This window comes from Heteronotia binoei, chromosome 4 (assembly GCF_032191835.1).
Source record: "Heteronotia binoei isolate CCM8104 ecotype False Entrance Well chromosome 4, APGP_CSIRO_Hbin_v1, whole genome shotgun sequence".
Lineage (NCBI taxonomy): Eukaryota > Metazoa > Chordata > Lepidosauria > Squamata > Gekkonidae > Heteronotia > Heteronotia binoei.
The window spans coordinates 142412606-142431396 of NC_083226.1; positions in this window are offsets into that span (position 1 = coordinate 142412606).

Below are 18791 nucleotides of genomic sequence, written 5' to 3' on the forward strand. Positions count from 1 at the left end.
AGGCAGTGCTTCCTCAGCACTAGGAAGCACTCTATTCAGAGAAAGATTATAAAACCTATGCTCAGACTTAAACAAAAAAAAGGACCACACGCACTTTGTCTTTCACACAGAGGGCTATATGACTTGTGCCAGAAATATCCCCACACAGACACTCTCACTAGCATCCAGGCATTAGAGTAATATCTCAGTACTCACATCCTTGAGTGCTATTACACAAACCCCTCAATCTCATGTGTTCTCAGTCCCACACAGCTAGTGTCCCTGTCTGTCTCCTGGCATTTCTTCACGACCACAAGAGCCTAGTCTCTCTTCCAGTGTGTTTGTGTGTTCTTATTTGAACCAGGAGTCTGCCCTGAAGCACTGACAGATCTCCTCAGCAAAGCTTTCCGTCTTCCTTTGATTTAGTGACACAGGGTACCACCACTCAAAGAGTTTGTCCACAGAAAGCCTGGTTTTGCCCTTCTCCCAAATTAAAACTTGCTCTCAGACAGAAACTCAAAATCAGTTCTGTCATAAGGAACTCAGTTGATAGGCTGTTCTCAGCTTCTTCTCAGTTGATCGCCACAACTGAACTCCTTCAGAACTCCTTCCGAACTAAACTGTGAGGCAATTTCTCCCACTGCTAGCCTCCTTCCAATCGATACATTCCATATTCATAGATGTGGCTCAGCCAATCAATGAGCTTTGCCACTCACCCAGACTAACTGCTTTAATCCAGCACAGAAGCATTGAAAGGTGAGGATATAGAGGCTGCCAGGAGGAGGGAAAGAGGAAACAGTGTGGAAATGAGATACAAGCAATACCCCTTCTAAGCCGTGGAAGCTTGTGAGCAAAAATTCTACTTTGTGAACTACTTTCATTAAAGTTGTGAGCTACTGAATAAATTAGTTTGCTTTGGGGCCATTTTTCCTGTGCTAAGACAAAATATGTGGGTTGGAGGCTAAAAACCTTGCACTAACTCACACCAACTCAGCTTGGAGGAAACACTGGATACAAGGGAAAGTGAGGAGCTCCTTCTACAAACTCTTGTAGCTTCTCCATGAGACAAGTGGGCCTAGTAGTTGGCAATGCATAATTGGGCCTGGCCCAATAGCCAGTACTCTGCAAGTTGGCCATAGTTTTCCCAGATAGGGGTTGCCAGGAAAAAAGAAGAAGGGAAACCAGAAGATTGGGGAGTAGATTAAGGAAGGCCTGCTGGTAGGTGGGAAGGAGAGATGAAAGCAAGAAAAGGGGATTGGTTGTAGGATCTTTTAGGGAAGAGAAAGAAGAAATAGTGAGGAAAGGGAAACTGAGATGCTCCTCAGCAAGTCCTTGCTGATCCCCACTTGTATGGTTCTTCTAATTAAAAAGCAAAAAAAGGTGCCACTTGACTCCTGCTTTGTTAAAAAACAAACAAACACTCAAGTGCTTAACATGCAGTTGAGAGTGTTTGAGCACTTAGGTTTGTGTGACCCAGCCCTACTTGTGATGATCTTAATTAGGATGTCACAAACAAACTTTCAGTTTGTAATGAGGACAAACTTGAATAATAGTTGGGTGTGCACACTTTCTGCTCATTCCTTATTCTATGCAAATAGAACTCTTCAGGTGAATCATGATGTTCAAATCATGATGTTCTTCAGGTGAATCATGATGTTCAGGTGAATCATGATGTTCAAATGCAAACACCTGAACAAATTAAGGTTGATTTCATCCTAGTAACTGTGATCCTTAACTAGGATTCAGCTGTGTTTTAAGAATTCTGTTTTCTGGGAAACCACTTTTATCTTCAGTCCAGGTTTGTGCCTATTACAATCAACCTGAGGTTTTTCATGTTTGAATAAAATATTGAAAGTTTGGAATACACGTAAGGATACAATAAATTCATGGTGAATGAAATCATTATTTTGTCTGGCCAAATTTCTGTTCATTCATAAAAAGCTTTGCTATAATATCTCTAAGAAGGATTGAATCCCTAGTTTAAAACAGCACAGAAATACATGCTAACTCTCTGGAAGATAAACTTGCATCATTTTCCTTCTCAATGCATATAATTTACTGAGTTATTACTCTCCCTTCACAAAAGCTGTCACTTTTGTTTAAAAAATGAGGGATCATCAAGGGTCCTTTGTGAATCTGGAGTGATTATTGCTGTTTGAAGGATGTAGCACTAATTGCTATTTCTTGTTGCTTTATGAAGCCCCCAATAAAGCGCACTGCAGGTGCCGACAAAAATAATGGAAGGACTTTAGGTTCTAGCCTATTTGATGAGACTAACATAAGCTAGAGCTGAGGGAGATTGTTTTGATGAGAAATGTATTAAAATTGCAGCTAAAAAAAGATGTTTGAGTTCATCATTAATCCCAGGACTACTAAGTGGAATAACAAAATGAATAGCAAAAAAATCCAAATTGCAAGACTGTTCCTCTAAGACTGGATCCTGTAAAATATAGCTTAGATTCAGGGCAGACTGGATAAGGTGTTGGAAATCCATTGCTGAATTCTATAATTCTTTGTTTTGCTAACTAGCAGGTGGATGGGGGTGGATCAAGAGCATAGTCTGAATGAAGACAGTATGAGCATTCTCTTTCATGTCCTTTCCTGATGTAAATTGGTCTCCTGGATAACACTACTCCCCTGGTAGGGATAATTTTTGCATATGGATGAACAGGCAGGTTTGTATGGGTATAACAGGCAACTGGTTTCCAGGTCATTTGGGAACATTTTGAATTGCTTAGAAACATATTGGAAGCCAGTGTAGTTTTTTTTAATACTGGTATTCATTGAATTCATCTCACTTAATAGTATCATCACAGTATTTTAAACCAGCTGATGTATATAAATGTGTTCAAAGACAACCTGATGTATAGGACAGGATTGGGGCTCAAGCCTTCAAACTAAACCATCTGACACATTGTTAGGGCATGGACCATTAGGACCCTTGCCTTGAGAAAGAGCCTCAGTAGGCTAATACTATGTGGAAAACTATGATTACTTAGTGATGAAGACGATATTGGTGTGCACAGTCAGAGGTTCTCTCCTTTGTTATTGCTTGATACTAACTGCTACAGAATACAGATTTTGAATCTCAGCCTATAGGATATGGCATTGGCCCCATTCTTAAATTAAGTCTTGGCTACAAGAGATCAAATATTTGGATCCCATTTGTGATTGTGCTGCACTTAAATCTAGAAAATTAACTGGTGGAGCACATGGCTTTGGGAAAGAAATATTAACTAACTGGCATTGCTGTATTTTGGAAAGAGTGCAAAAGGCTCAAACTTTTCTATCTATATAATTCTCAACAGTCCCCTCTGCCTGCGGATACTTATTTCCACAAACAGGGGGCACACTTTTCCCCAACATGTTTTTCTACAGACTCAGGGGTCTCCATGGGTCTGCAGAAAAATTCAAAAAGTTAAAAAAAACCTTGAGGATTGCATCTCTTCCCAATACCATTTGAAATGGCTGCTGCATGAATCTACTCCAGGCCTCATCTGATTGACAGTGAGAGACAGACTGGTTGATGATAGCCAGAGATAATGAGTTGGGGGAAGATGGGAAGAAGTAAAAGCAGAACTGGAGCTGGGATTGGGGATGATTCTTCCCACAGTATGAATGGGTAAATAGCAGGGTGCCATTTTAAATGGGCATCTGAGCATCTCACCCTTACAGGGCCAGATCTAGGAAGGAGCAGAGGGGGCGCCTCCCCCAGGCACTGCAGGAGGGGGGGATGCCAAATTGGGTATGGAGTCTATTTATTCTATGGGCTCATAAAATAGAATGGGCCTACAAGAGGGTGTCATTTTTTAATTTTGTCCCCCCTCAAAAACATGTAGATCTGGTCCTGCACCCCTACTTCTTTTGCTGTGGGATCCAGTGTCCTCTTAAAACTTTCCGTGGGGGGACTTCTAACTACTTCCCCCCCTCCACCAGCTTGAGAAAGATTGGCTGAGAGTGGGAAACAGACAGAGAGAGAGACAGAGAGAGCTAATAGGTGGGGGAAGAGGTGAGGAAGCAAAAGCAGAACTGGGGAGGATTCCTCACTGCCACTCGCCTATCTCCAGCACTGTTTTTGCTGCAACATGAATGGCTAAATAGCAGGGGGGGGGAGTTTTAAATGGGCATTTGAGCCTGCAACCCCAATCTCTGTAGCTTTGGGCTCCACCGCTCTTTAAAAAACATACTCTCCAGCTTCTAACTGCTTCTCCCCGAAGCAACATGTCCACTGCTTCTCTCTTCCGATTGACTAGAAGCCAGAGGGAAGTTATACAAGGACAGGTCATGGGTGGGCACAGTGACTGAGAGGTAGGGGGCAAGTGGGGAAGAGGAGGAATTTCCTCCAACCTGTGTCAGTTTTGTACACACCACTTTTAAAAATGTCCCTTAGCAACCCTGAGAGACAAATAAACTTCCAGAGACAGCTGTGGTGCTATGAGTGAATGTGGACTCATCACAGGCTGAAGAAGACCGGAGCCCTGCAACCACACAATTCTCCATGGCAAGGTGAGAAACTGAATAAACAAAGGTGCCTCTGGCTGAGCCATTGATTAATTAATGACCATTTAAACAGCTGCTTTTGGCAAGGGCACTTAGAAGGAGAATGGTAAGGACACCCACAGCATTTCAAGACTTGCAGTGTACCCAGTATGACAGTCTTTGGAATCTTACCTCACATAAACAAAGTGATTGTAATTCCCTGGCAAACTCTTCTTTGAAGCCAACTTCAGTCGACTGGTTGACTATGCACAAAGAAACTGAGCAAGGCTAGATGGCTCTCTTTTCCAGTGTGGAATAAAGAAAAAGAGAAAGGGGGAAACAAAGGCGGGGGAAAGGGAAAGTGGACTCCAACTGTCGCTCCCTTCTCTTCAGAAGGCTGCCACAGAATGCCTCCTCCCATAAGAAGGCACCACTCAGAACAATCGGAAGAATCTCTGTCTTTCTTGTCAGAAACTACAAATCCTACACTGCAGGGTTTGTTTGTTTTTTAAAAAGTGCAATAACAACTTAAAACAAACTACAACACATGATGCAGCATTTTGTTGCGAGTCTCTGCTTGTTTTAAATTATTGCACTGAAACTATCTAGGATAGAATATTTTGTGCCTTTTACAGCTTATTAACTCCCCCTCCCATTTCATTCAGTAAACACGAAACATATTAATTTCTTGCTAATACTGTTTATTCAAATAATTACAAGTTCCTGAATGCATTAACTTGGAGACTGTCACTTCAAGGTAGTAATTGTTGTGTGTGACAGAGTGCTTGTGAACTCAGAGAGCAAGCTAAGAGAAGGATAAGCCCTGGTTTAAACATTACACTGACCACTAACCATGATTACACTAACATTACATAGTATGAGTATTTATCACAGATCGTTACAGATTATAAATATGCATTATATAGTGTAAAGGCTCCCCTCCCCCCAACTTTTCAATTGTGAACTTTTTGTTCTGTTCTGTCGTGGAGTTCCAGAGGATTCATAGCTCATTAATCACTGCTGGCTTTATAAAGGAAGTTGTGGATGTATTTTCTGAAGCTTTTGTCCTTATGTAAGATGAATGTTTAAAAAGCAATGCATTCTGGCCTTAGCATTCTGTACCAACTGTAACTTCTGGACAGTCTTTATTTATTCAAGGGCAGCCCTATGTAGAATTTATTGAAGTAATATAATATATATGTTAAAAAGGTATAGGTAGTCCCCTGTGCAAGCACCGAGTCATTACCAACCCATAGGGTGATGTCACATCATGACGTTTTCTTGGCAGACTTTTATGGGGTAGTTTGCCATTGCCTTCCTCAGTCATCTACACTTTATCCCCAGCAAACTGGGTACTCATTTTACTGACCTCAGAAGGATGGAAGGCTGAGTCAACCTTGAGCTAGCTGCCTGAACCCAGCTTCCACCAGGATCAAACTCAGAGCTTGGACTGCAGTACTGTAGCTTACCACTCTGTGCCATGGGGCATAAACCACAGAGGCAAGATCTTTTCTGCCCAGAAAAGCCTGCAGCTGGCTTACCAGCCATAGCTGCTGAAAGGAACCCCTGGCCGCTATGTCTCCTGTTTGTCCAACAAGGGGCTTGGATCCAGGAGCATCCTGAAGCTATGAAACTGCTCCTTTAGGGGGAGTACAACCCCATTCATAAACTTTCCCAGGTCAGACCTTCCCCCCACCAGTAGCACCTCTATTTTGTCAGGATTAAGTTTCAGCTTGTTAGCCCTCATCCATTCCAAAACTGCCTCTAAGTATCTGTTCACACTTTCCTCAGCCTCCCTGGGATCTGCTGGTAGTGTGAGATAGAGCTGAATGTCATCTGCATATTGATGGCAGCTCAGCCCAGAACTCCAGAGGATCTCTCCCAGCAACTTTACATAGATGTAGAAAAGCATGGGTGACAAAATGGAGCCGTAGGGAATTCTGAAGGCCAAAGGTCAGAGCATCATTCCTCCAGCACCACACTCTGAAATATGAACACTGCAGAGCCGTGCCTCCACGTCCCAGTCCTGAAACTGAATCCAGAAAGATACCATGAGGTCCAGGAGAATTAACAGGGTTGTGCTTCCCAATCCATCTTCCAGCACATGTCATCCACCAGTATGACAATGGTTGTTTCAGTCTCATAACCGGGCATGAAACCAGATTGGAATGCCTCTAAACAATTTATTTCATTCAGGAGTCCCTGAAGTTGGCCAGCTCCCACTCATTTCATCACCATGCACAAGAATGACATCTGAGACTGGATGGTAGTTATTCAACTCTTGTGGATCCAGAATAGGTGTCTTTAAGAGTGGATCTATCACTGCCCACTTCAAGGCAGGAGTGACCATCCTGTCTCTCAGGGAGGCAGTTACTGTGTCCTGGACACAGTTCTCCAGACCCTCCCCTTCCTTCGCAGATTTAAGCAGTCAGAAAGAGCATGGGTTGTATAAACAGGTCTCAAACTTCCCAGAATCCTGCTGACATCATCTGACTACACACACTCAAAGATATTCCATAAAACTGGGCAAATCTGTACCCTGGGACTATCTGATCCTGTTGCTGCTAATGTAGAGTCCAGGCTGGAACAGATGCAAGATACTTTATTTGCATGGTGCTCTGCAAAATTATTACAATGGGCTGCAGAGCAGTCCTCCTCATCCTGCTGGCTGGAAACCAAAAAAGCCCCTGGCCATCCAGAAGAGTTCTAAAGGTCTATATCATGGGGATACAATGGCAGGAGGAAAATATTGTTTCTTTGCCACCATCACCACCATGGAAAAGGCTTTGAAATGAACTCTAACCCATGGCTTGTCAGATTTGTCCCAAGTCTTTCTCCACCATCACTCTAGCCATCTCCCCAGTCTTTTCATTGCCAGCAGCCCCTCAATAAACCAAGGGGCTGTTTGGACTCTTTGACCTGAGCAAGGGTGCCTAGATGCAAATGTGTCAATTGCCTGGGTCATTTCCCCATTCCAGAGACCAATGAGGGTTTTGACAGGAGCACCAACCATATCAGCAAGAAAATCCCCTAATACCATCTGAAAACTTATTGGATCCATCAGGCTATGAAAGCAGATAATCTTAATCAATTCCTCACCTCTTTGGAGTCTTGGTACCCCTGTAAGTCTAAACCAAAGCAAGGGGATTGTCTTCACCCACTCCACTTTCTGATCACCTTCTTCCTGCCCAGAACAAAGCACTAGATCATGTGTGACCTGCATAGTGTGTAGGGCCTGTTATTACCTGAGTCAGGCCAGTGGGTGTCATGAAATCCTGAGCTGCTCCTAACAAGGTAGCCTTAGCATGGATGTTAAAGTCCCTTGAGACTAGGAATCCTCAACACCATATCTGAGACCACCACCACAAGCTCAGGCAAGGAGAGAATTGGACAGTGGGCTAAGTGGTACACCAACGGAAACTCAGTCCTGTCTCACACTCCCACCACTAGACATGCACTCTCAAATTCAGCAGAGTCCCAGATGGGGATAGAATCTCAACAGATTGTAGCGACACCGCTTCCCTGCTTGCAAGGCCTATGCTGATGCATCTCTGGGTACCCTGAAGGAGCATCATTGGGAAAGGTTAACACTTCCCCCTCCCTAACCAGGCCTCTGTGATACACAGCAGGTCAGCCCCCTCATCCAGAATTAAATCATGATTGACTGCCCCTTTATGAGTAATTGACCTAGCATTTAAAATCAAGATATTAAAGCCCAGTGGGACTTGACAGCACTTACGTGCATACATATGTAATAATATGGATCATATTCCAAGCAAATTTGAATAGTAACTCCAGTGCAAAGAAACATGGGAAAAAAGAGGAATTGCAGATGGTTTTTAAAAAATTTTTTTAAAAAGAATTGCAGATGCTTATTGATTGTATTGCTGTGATAATGTTAGTATCCATTTTTTGAAGTACCAGATTTTTCAGGATTTGCTTTCCAGGAAACAATCTTCTGCATGCATTCTGGGATGGTACAGCCAAATGGAACGCTGTACTCCACATATACGTGATGTTTGGATTAGCTCTTACTTCATAGCAGTTAGGGCTTGGAAGATGATTTCTCAAATTCAGACCCTGACTCATACAGGATGTATTTCTGGCTACAGTGTAATCTACCAGAAAATGTCATTTGTCTCCTTTTCTTTGGAAGATAATGACTCTAAATCATCGATTTAAGACCAAATCTGATTTGTAAGGTGAGGAATATTATTATGGCAATCATTCTTCTTTTCCTGTGCAGAAAAGGGATAGTCTTTAACCCAGTTAGAGAAAATAACATTTTTCCATTTCTCTTCCATGAGCAATCAAGTCAGTGCTCTGTTCCATTTTCTCTAAAGGAAGTACTTATTCTGGTTGGAGTGAGTCACATGTTGAGACGTGTACTGTGAAGAGAAATGAAATCCTCAAATTGCAATGTGCTATGATATGTTTTTAACTGTATTGGATTTTTGTGAACAACTAAAGTAATAAGTATTGGGAAAATTACAGGTTTAACAAATAGGTTGCATTTAATGAATAGCGCTTGACTTTTAAAACTGTGTTTTTACAGTTAAATCTTAGTTCATTTTGCATTTTAAAAGAAATATTGAGTTGACTGTAGTTACTTTTTATTGTACATTTAGGCTGCAATCCTAAATCACTTTTCCTGAGAGCAAGCCACAGCAAATAACATGAGCGCTACCTTTGAAAAGATCTGCTCCCATGGATTCTAGCAACACCCGAGCAGGAGCACAGTGTTTGTTTGGTAAACAGGCAGGACAAATGTCACCAGAGAGGAGATCAGAGAAAAATGCAGCTTGTTGGCTGCCCAGTAGCAGAACAAAGATATCTGGAATTTCACAAGTGTGACTGGAATTTGCAGGATAGAGATTAATGGGAAAGATCTATATGGAATCTGCCTGTGTTGGTAAAATGCACTATAGTGTGGGAATGCACATTTCCGTCTTCTAATCAAACAGGGGTGCTTCCATCTTACCTGAATTTTCTGGAAATGCAAAGTGAAACCTTCAACAGTAGCAGCAGTAAATGCAGAGCTGAACTGGGATTTCTGTCTTTCTGTGACACATTTTTGTTCACTGTTAGATTTTATCAGGGGTCGTTTTGTAGAAAAAAAGATGGTGAAGCTCATCCAGGGATTGTTATGCAGCTGCACCTACTATTCACTGGACAAAGTGGGAAGGAGGAGGTGGAACTGTCAGAAAGGTTCAGGAGCTGTGCTCTGTGAGCTCCTGCTGAATCCAAGGCCTGGATTTTATTGAGCACATATGTTCCTCCTCTAAGTAGCTTAATATGAACTTCTGGTGTAGCTTCTGGTGATGCATATCTGAAAATAAAAGATAAGAAGAAGAAGATATTGGATTTATATCCCACCCTCCACTCCGAACCTCAGAGCGGCTTACAATCTCCTTTATCTTTGTCCACCACAACAAACACCCTGTGAGGTGGGTGGGGCTGAGAGGACTCTCACAGCAGCTGCCCTTTCAAGGAGAACCTCTGCCAGAGCTCTGGCTGACCCAAGGCCATTCCAGCAGGTGCAAGTGGAGGAGTGGGGAATCAAACCCGGTTCTCCGAGATAAGAGTCTGCATACTTAACCACTACACCAAACTGGCTCAAACTAAGGAAAGGACATATTGCCCATTCTTCACTGAGCAGAGCTGGTGTTGTCCCATCTAAATTCATTTTTAATTGCAATGCTGTTTTTGGTGGACTAGTTAGAACTGAATAGAGCTATCAGCAATTGGAAGTAATTCTTAAATTATTGGTAAGAACTAACCAGCAGTAGACAGAGACAGCTTTGTGGGCTCACCTCTCAAGCTAATAGAGGCAATGCTTCTGTAGGTATAAATGCCTGTGGGGATTAGTATATGATTATTATTTATAATTTCCACAGTACCTTTTAATGTAGGAAGTATTTTACAACGCTTGTTTCACTTTATTATCTTTGTGATAGCAGAGAACATTCTTGCAATGCTAAGAAATACTTCTGTATTCTGTAGGAGTTGCTAATAGCCAGGCCTCAGATTCAGTGGGAACTCACAGGAGCACAGCTCCTGAACCTTTCTGAGAGTTCCACCTCCTCCTTCTGAGAGTTCCACCTCCTTGTCCATTGAATAGTATGTGCAGCTGCATAACAATCCCTGGATGAGCTCCACCACCTATTTTTCTACAAAACGACTCCTGCTAATAGCTATATCTTGCCAAGAAGAACCTGGAATGTAGAACACATTTAGAAAAACGTTGACAGCTTGCCCTCCGCAAAGTCTGACAGTGGACTTATCAGTGCAAATTGAACTTGTCAGTTCAGACTGACCACTGGTAGGAGTATTAACTCAACTCTGCTTATGCTTATTCTGGCACTCAGTCATCCATCTGAGATGCATTACAGTGCTGAGACAGAATGGTATTTGTATGTTTTATGAATGTTTATGAACATTTCCATCCTTAACAAAATGAGGTTCCACTTTGTGTGTGTGTGTGCTGCTTTGCAAGAGGATGCAAGACTTTTAAAATGATGCCTGAAAGAAGAAGGAAACCACCCTGTTACTGAGGCAATTGAGGACAATGCTTTCTCCACTGGTCCAATGTGCATAGTTGACCACCTAAAAGAATCTGGATTGGTTGGCATTTGGCTGCACATCTAAATGAACATCCCGGCACAGTACACAAAATATCTGGAAACACATCCTTCCTTCCCGCAAACTAGTAATAAAAATTCAATTAAAAAAGCACATCCAAATTTATTGCATTATTTTAATTGAAATGTGCATTTCAACAAAACCTTGAGCAACGAAAACTGCAATGGGGGCAAAATTCTTACTGCTCAAGTGCTGAGAGTCAATAAAACCACAATCAGAGCTTACCATGGCAAGGTCAAGGCAACAAGGACTATTTCCTGTTTCCCACTCATATCCAAAGCATGTTATTTGCCCTACAGAGTGTCACGTTGTAGGTAAAATCTGATTCGTGATCCGATTCATTGCCAGTAATCACTCTTCACAAAATGAGTTTCCATTTTCTGGTGATTTTCATGCTTCCTTTCAAAAAGGATGCACATTGTTCTCAAGGTGTATGCACTAGGGAGGAAAAGGAAGACTTCATGCATCATATCCTTGGCTGCCAGACATCACAAAGATGTAGAAATGGCATTGAAGCAGCAGCTCATTCGGATTGTTAAGAAGGGACGCTGACGTCAAAGGGGTTGGGTGGAGTCAGAGGGGCTTTTGAACCCCTTTAGAGGTCAATTTTCATGTCAGAAATCAAATCTCATGAAGGCTGGGTATAGCACTAGAAAAGTACTTATGTGGCTTTCCCCATAACAGATTCCTTTGTACCACTAGAGGGAGTGGCTAGAAAATAGGAGCAGGTTATTTTTTGGTATCATTTTGGCTTTGTTGAACAGTTAAATTACTACATCAGCTGATTATTCTGATTCCAAAAATGAACATTGCGTGTAATCTTAGTAATGTTAGTATACAAAACCCTGATGTGGCCCATGGATGGTAGGGTTGCCAGCCTCCAGGTGGGACCTGGAGATCTCCCACTTTTATAACTGATCTCCAGCTGGCAGAGATCAGCTCCCCCGGAGAAAATGGCTGCCTTGAAGGGTGGTCTCTATGGCACTGTACTATGTTGAGGCCCCTCCCCTCCCCTAACCCCACCCTCTCCTGGATCCACCCCCAAAGTCTCCAGGTATTTTCCAACACAAACCTGGCAATCCTATCAGATGGTCCCACAAGGCCTGGGTAGTGTTGGGTGATCCTCATAACCCAGATGGACAACAACATGGCTGTGCTGGAAGGGATGCCGGGATGCCAGTGGGAGGGAGGGCTTGCTCCAACTGGCCACACACTCAAAAGGCATCCAGGAGCAGGGAAAGAGGTGAGGCAAGGTGGAGGAAGGTGTGCCAGAGCTGAGGATGGAGTGCAGCAGCAATGCCTCTCTAAGGGAAAAGGTGGCTTGCCTGAGTTGGTGAGGCACAGCCAACAAGGCAATATGGGAGCCAAGGAGTCCATAAGGGGTAAGGGGGAAGGACTAATGGCTGCAGGTAGAAAGCCACAGGAGAAACTCACAGCGCTAGAACCTGTGAAGAGGCATGCCTGCCAAGGCAGTGGGGACCAGGGATCACAATCTCCAAGGTCAGGAAACAACGTGGCTGGAAGAAAGAAGGTGTGAGGAAACAGGACTGAAAGTCTGTACAGAGACAAAGTCATTGATGCCAGTGGTTGGTAACCTGCTTTGAGGCCATGGACAACAGTCAAACTGTGTTGATCTCAGTTTCTCCTGTAGCACATCCCTGATTTGAACTGAGGCTCTGCATGACTGCTATTGCCCTGTTTAAAAAAGTACATGTACTATGAAAGTTATTTAGATCCCTGAACTCCTTGGAAGAAGGGTGTGAGAAAAGCAGAATAAAAATTTTGATAGAGGATGCCATGGGGTTTAGCCTGCTGCATTTAAGTAAGCTGTTCATGCTATTTATGTTCTGCTTTGGAGTACCTTAAAGTTACAGACCACATACAACAGCTCCTTAATTTTTCTATAGTACATTTTAATCAGAAAAGTTTTTTAATTCCATCTTAATAATCTTTACTTATGGGCCTAGACCACAGTTGTCTCTCCGACTGCAATGTATCTACATAATAACCAAACTTAAATAAGCATATGTTTAAGATCCCCTGAATCTTTACTTAATTATATCCTTAGGGTTTAGAGCAACCTTTCATTAGCAGTAAATTATCCAGGGCTATAGGGTTATCTTTGTTGTCAATGAGGACTCTCATTTCCTAAAGTTTCTCAGATGGCCAATTAAGGTTTTCCATTTTAACTGTTCATATCATCTTGCTGTGTTCATTATAAAGTCATTGAACACAATCCACTGGGAGTTTCTTCTGCTGTAGCTTCATCAACATGAATGGGGTATAAGCACAAAAGTAGAGCTCCTGAGATTTGAATGGAAAGATTTCTGGAGGAGTGTACCCTACATCTTTATAATGAGTACTGCATTGCACAATGTCTGTGATTCTCTTCTATCAGTCATCTGGGAACTCTGTTGGGGCCTATTCTTTTTTATTTCTTTGAGTTCTGTAAACTGAATGAATAGCCTGTGTCATCTTAATAACAACTTATTTAGAATAAAATGAATATTTGAAAGGGAATATAGAGTGGTCAATAAATTTAATGCAAACCAAATGCATAAAAAAGAAAACTGATATTAAACTATCATTTACTAGATGAGCCCAAGCTCTCCAAAGGAAATCCAAATAAAGTTCTCCCAAATACAGCTGTTGTGTTTTAGAATATGTGCTGTTTCTTTGGTTTTTTCCAAAATTCATTTGTTTGTTAGATCTTGTACACACTACCTTGGAAGTAAGCCATACAGTGGTTAAACTTGCAAAAAAAAAAGTTTTTCTGTGCTATGCTGTCTGTTCAAATAAAGCATTTTACAAGTGAAAACTTTTCTTTATCATAGGCAGGGGAGAAAAGGTTCTCTGTGGTTAAACACTGAAACAAGAGCCAGCATAGTGCAGTGGTTAGAGCAGGGGTGCCAAATGTCCAGCCCATGGGTCAGAAGCAGCCCACCCGGGGCTTTAATTGGACCCATAGGCTCTTTTCTCCTTCTTCCCCACCCCCTGTCCTCACCCTTGGAAGCTCAGTTGCTGGTGAAACGTCAGGTCTCACAATGCAAAGACCACGGCCATACAGCCTAGAAAATCTACAAAAACTAATGAAACTCGTCCTTTCTAAAATAGTTGCTCCTCAGACACCTTCTCCCAACATTGCTGAGACAATATGGATGGAGGTAGCTGGACAAAATGGATGCAGGTAGTCCTTCAGGTATCCTGGTCCCAAACTGTATAAGGCTTTAAAGGTAAGGACAAGCAGGTTAAATTGTACCTGGAAACAAATAGGCAGCTGGTACAGATTCTTCAGCACCAGAATTATACAATCCTTATATCCTGCCCCTGACAGTAGCCTGGTTGCCACAATCTGCACTAGCTGAAGGTTTCAAATGCAGCCCTACATAGAACACATTACAAAAATCTAATCTGGATGTAATCAGAGCATCGATCACTATGGCTTGATTACACACAGATGCAAAGATTGTGCTTCATAGGTGCACAGAAGGGGAAAGAGTACACAAAATTTATAATCACACACTGTTGTGAAAGAAGACAAAGGCATTAAGTAGTCTTTCTCCCAGAACTAGAGAAAGGGTTGGAGAAGATGCGGCAAAAGAGAAAGTTACAACATAGAAGATTTAAGAATGGGCAAGGGAAATCAGTATGAACATAAGAGAAGCCATGTTGGATCAGGCCAATGGCCCATCCAGTCCAACACCCTGTGTCACACAGTGGCCAAAAACCCCCCAAGTGCCATCAGGAGGTCCACCAGTGGGGCCAGGACATTAGAAGCCCTCCCACTGTGCCCTCCAAGCACCAAGAATACAGGGCATCACTGCCCCAGACAGAGAGTTCCAACACTCTACAAGGTCCATAGGTGCCTGGCTTGACCACAAACCTGTTAGTATGATGTGTGATCTACACATACTCTCAAAGGTAAAACTGTAGACAATGAGAAACTACATGTTGGATGAAGCCCTGTGTCATAAATCCAGCTTGGGCCCTGCTGCCCTGACAATATATTTCCAAACAGTGAAGACTAGAGGAGCTGAGTGGATCAAAGGGAAAGAGGGCAGGTGGCCAAATGCAGGGAGGTAGGAAAGCAGCTGGTAGCAAAGGGTCTGGTATAAGTCTGAGAAGGCTCCTGGCAAGACAATTTATTGTAAGCCAAGTAAAGAATTAATTTTCTGCTAATGGACAGTTGCTCTGAGGTGGAAGCCCTGGCCAGATTCCATGTGTTCTTGAGTGTCTTGCTCGCCCGTGTATATAAATCTAGTTATGAAATTTTCAATATGGGTAGCCATGTTAGTCTGTCTGTAGCATCAGAAAAAAGTAAGAGTCCAGTAGCATCTTAGAGACCAACAAAATTTATGACAGGGTATGAGCTTTTGTGAGTCACTGACCATTTCCTCAGATATGGAGTTTTCAGTTCAATATTCTAGGGAGCCCTATCTTTCAAAAGTATTTAGGGATATGTATCACATCACTCTTTCTGTTACCCCCCCCTTTTTTTTAAAAGGCTAGTGAAAGAACCTGAGCAGAACTGTTGAAATATTTAGAAAATATTGACAATTAGGATTTTACAACTTCTACTGTACATTTTCTCCAGAAAAAAGGAATAAATTGTTGCTTATAGTGTTCACAGGCACCTGTTCAGTCTTTATATGACAGAATCAAATGTTTGTTTTTTTAAATTAGTTTACTTGGTGCTCTAAATTAGATTAGTTTTATTGATGATATAGTTACACAAGACAGAATATGACTGATACACATTATTGGGCTTAATAGGATGATGTTTATAAGGTTATGTCAATGAATTTTGAAGATCTTTAAAGCACAATGCTATTTTTTTGCTCTAGGTTAGGCATAAGCTCAGTGATCTGTGTTGAACTGTAGGTCAGGCATAAGCTCAGTGATCTGAGTTGAAAACCCAGCTCAGTTATTGATTCATGGTGTAATGCTGTGCAGTCATTCCACTCAAAACCCATTGATTTCAATGGGTTTATACTGGAGTAACTGTACATAGGATTGTACTGCTAATGAAGCTTCTTATGTTGAGTAATTTTTTTTCATTCTAATATCCCCATTATTATATTACTAACGAATTATCCCACACAAACATTGGACCTTTACAGGTGCTGGAAGAAGACAACATGAGGGTTCACTTGTTCTTAGCCCATAGCTAAGTTTATTGCTGCAACAGAACAAAGCAGGAGTCAAGTTGCACCTTTAAGATCAACTTAGTTTTATTCAGAATGTAAGCTTTCATATGCATGAATACTTCATCAGCCAATGGAATGGAGTACAGTGAGCAGAGCTATGTATACCTGGTGGGCAGTGGTTAAGAATACAAAGTTAGAATCCAATGGCAAAATAGTGAAATTAACAAATTGAAAGAACATTTGGTCTGGATAGTATTTGCATAGGAAACAAAAAAAACAGTAACATGTCAGAATGGGAGACAGGAACACCTCTGGGAAATACATGTTCTCAGTTTAACCCAGACTTGCAAGCAATAGAGCAATTAACAGACAGCATTTATTGCCTTATGACATTCTCACCATCATTCTCCCATTCTGAAATGTTACTGTTATTGGTTTCCCACACAAATGCTATCCAGAGGAAATGTTCTTTCAATTTGTTAATTTCACTATTTTGCCATTGGATTCTAACTTTGTACCACTTTGCATTCTTAACCACTGCCCTATATATGTACCTCTGCTCACTGTACCCCATTCCATTGTCTGATGAAGTATGCATGCATACGCAAGCTTTCATTCTGAATCAAACTTTGTTGGTCTTAAAGGTGCTACTGGACTCCTACTTTGTTCTATTGCTTCAGACCAACATGGCTGCCCACCTGGATCTATCTTTATTGCTGCAAAACACAGTGCAAACCAATTTCCACTCCAAGTAAACCTAGATAAACGCACAACACCCTCAGATGTAACACAATACGAGGCTGAAGCTAGGAGCCTTAAATATATTGCAATGTAAACAGGTTCAAGGGTATAAGTATAGAAATAATATTTTAATTTAAATAATATATCATTGTGGAAACCACTTTAAAATCACTAGACTAAGGGGCCATTTATTTTCCATGATTGGTACAAATAAAATACTAATTATATAAACTTAAGTGATTAATAGAGTGATTTATTTAATCACTGAACAAGTAATTCTCCACATCTGTTCATTAGAGTATATCCTGTAATCCCTATAAGATAAAAGATTTATCCTGTACAAAAGTTTTCTTTGACAGTGACGATGATGAAATTATTGGGGGAGGGGGAAGACACTCCGGCAAACTATCCATACAATCAGGTTGACGTATGCAATGACCAGTTAGTTAGCTGGAAAGGCTAGAACAATGTATATGCTCTGATTACAGAGTGAAGAGGAACATCAAATTTAACAATTATCCTCAATGTATTTGATAAGCAATGATTGTTAAAGAAAGAGTTCATAATTCTCTCTTCTCTCCCTCATAGCTGCCACAGCTATCAATAAAAAAATCCCAGAGAAAAACCCTGTTACATTTTTAAGGAAAGCTGGGACCATGTCCAATTCTTTGCACTTACTGTACTGAAACGACTTTGGAAGTATCATCACAATTTCAATTTTTATCTTTTTCATGTTAGAATCATAAAGTTAGAAGGGACCTGCAGGCTCATCTAGTTCAACCCCCTGCACAATGCAGGCAATTCACAAATATCTCCCCCCACACATCCAAGCCCAGAAGATGGAGGACCCTCCCGCAACTTACCAGTAATGTAACCCTTCCTACCCACCCTCTCATGATCTGCCAAAGTTCACAGAGTCAGCATTGCTGTCAGATCAGATAGCCATCTAGCCTCTGTTTGAAACCTCCAAAGAAGGAGAGGCCACCAACTCCCAAAGAAGCCTGTTCCACTGAGGTACAACTCTGTCATGAAGTTCTTCCTAATATTTAACCAAACTCTTAATTTCAACCTGTTGGTTCTGGTGCAACCTTCCAGGGCAACAGAAAACAACTCCGCACCATCCACTATATGACAGCCCTTTAAGTACTTCAGCTTAATGCTGAAAGCTATCCAGGGGTCTATGATTCCTCCCCTCCCCCACACAACTGCCCAATGTGAATGCTCTTACACTTTGCAGAAAGTAGTTCTTTAATCGTTATTATAATCAACCTGCAAGTTGTTTTACAATTCAATGCTGAACTGAGTTATACCCTTTGAGCTCAGAGACCAATAGAGTTAAAAAGGTAAAGGTAGTTCCCTGTGCAAGCACCAGTCGTTTCTGACTCTGAGGTGACATCGCATCACGACGTTTTCATGGCAGACTTACAGGGTGGTTTGCCATTGCCTTCCCCAGTCATCTACACTTTCTCCCCCAGCTATCTGGGTACTCATTTTACCGACCTCGGAAGGATGGAAGGCTGAGTCTACCTTGAGCTGGCTACCTGAACTCTGCTTCCACCATTAGAAGGGTGTAATTAGAAGAGTTATCTCCCCTCCTTTTTGTGTTGTTTGTTTATGCATTTTAATTGAAGTATATATTTTAATTGCTTTAACTTTTTCTATGTTTACTACCTTGTAGATCCTGATTGGGTGGAAAGGCAGCATAAAAATGTTCTAAATAGATAAATAACTCTGCTTAGGACTCCACTGTTATTATTTGAAACCAAAATTGTAATTTTGAGCCCCTGCTCACAGACACTACCA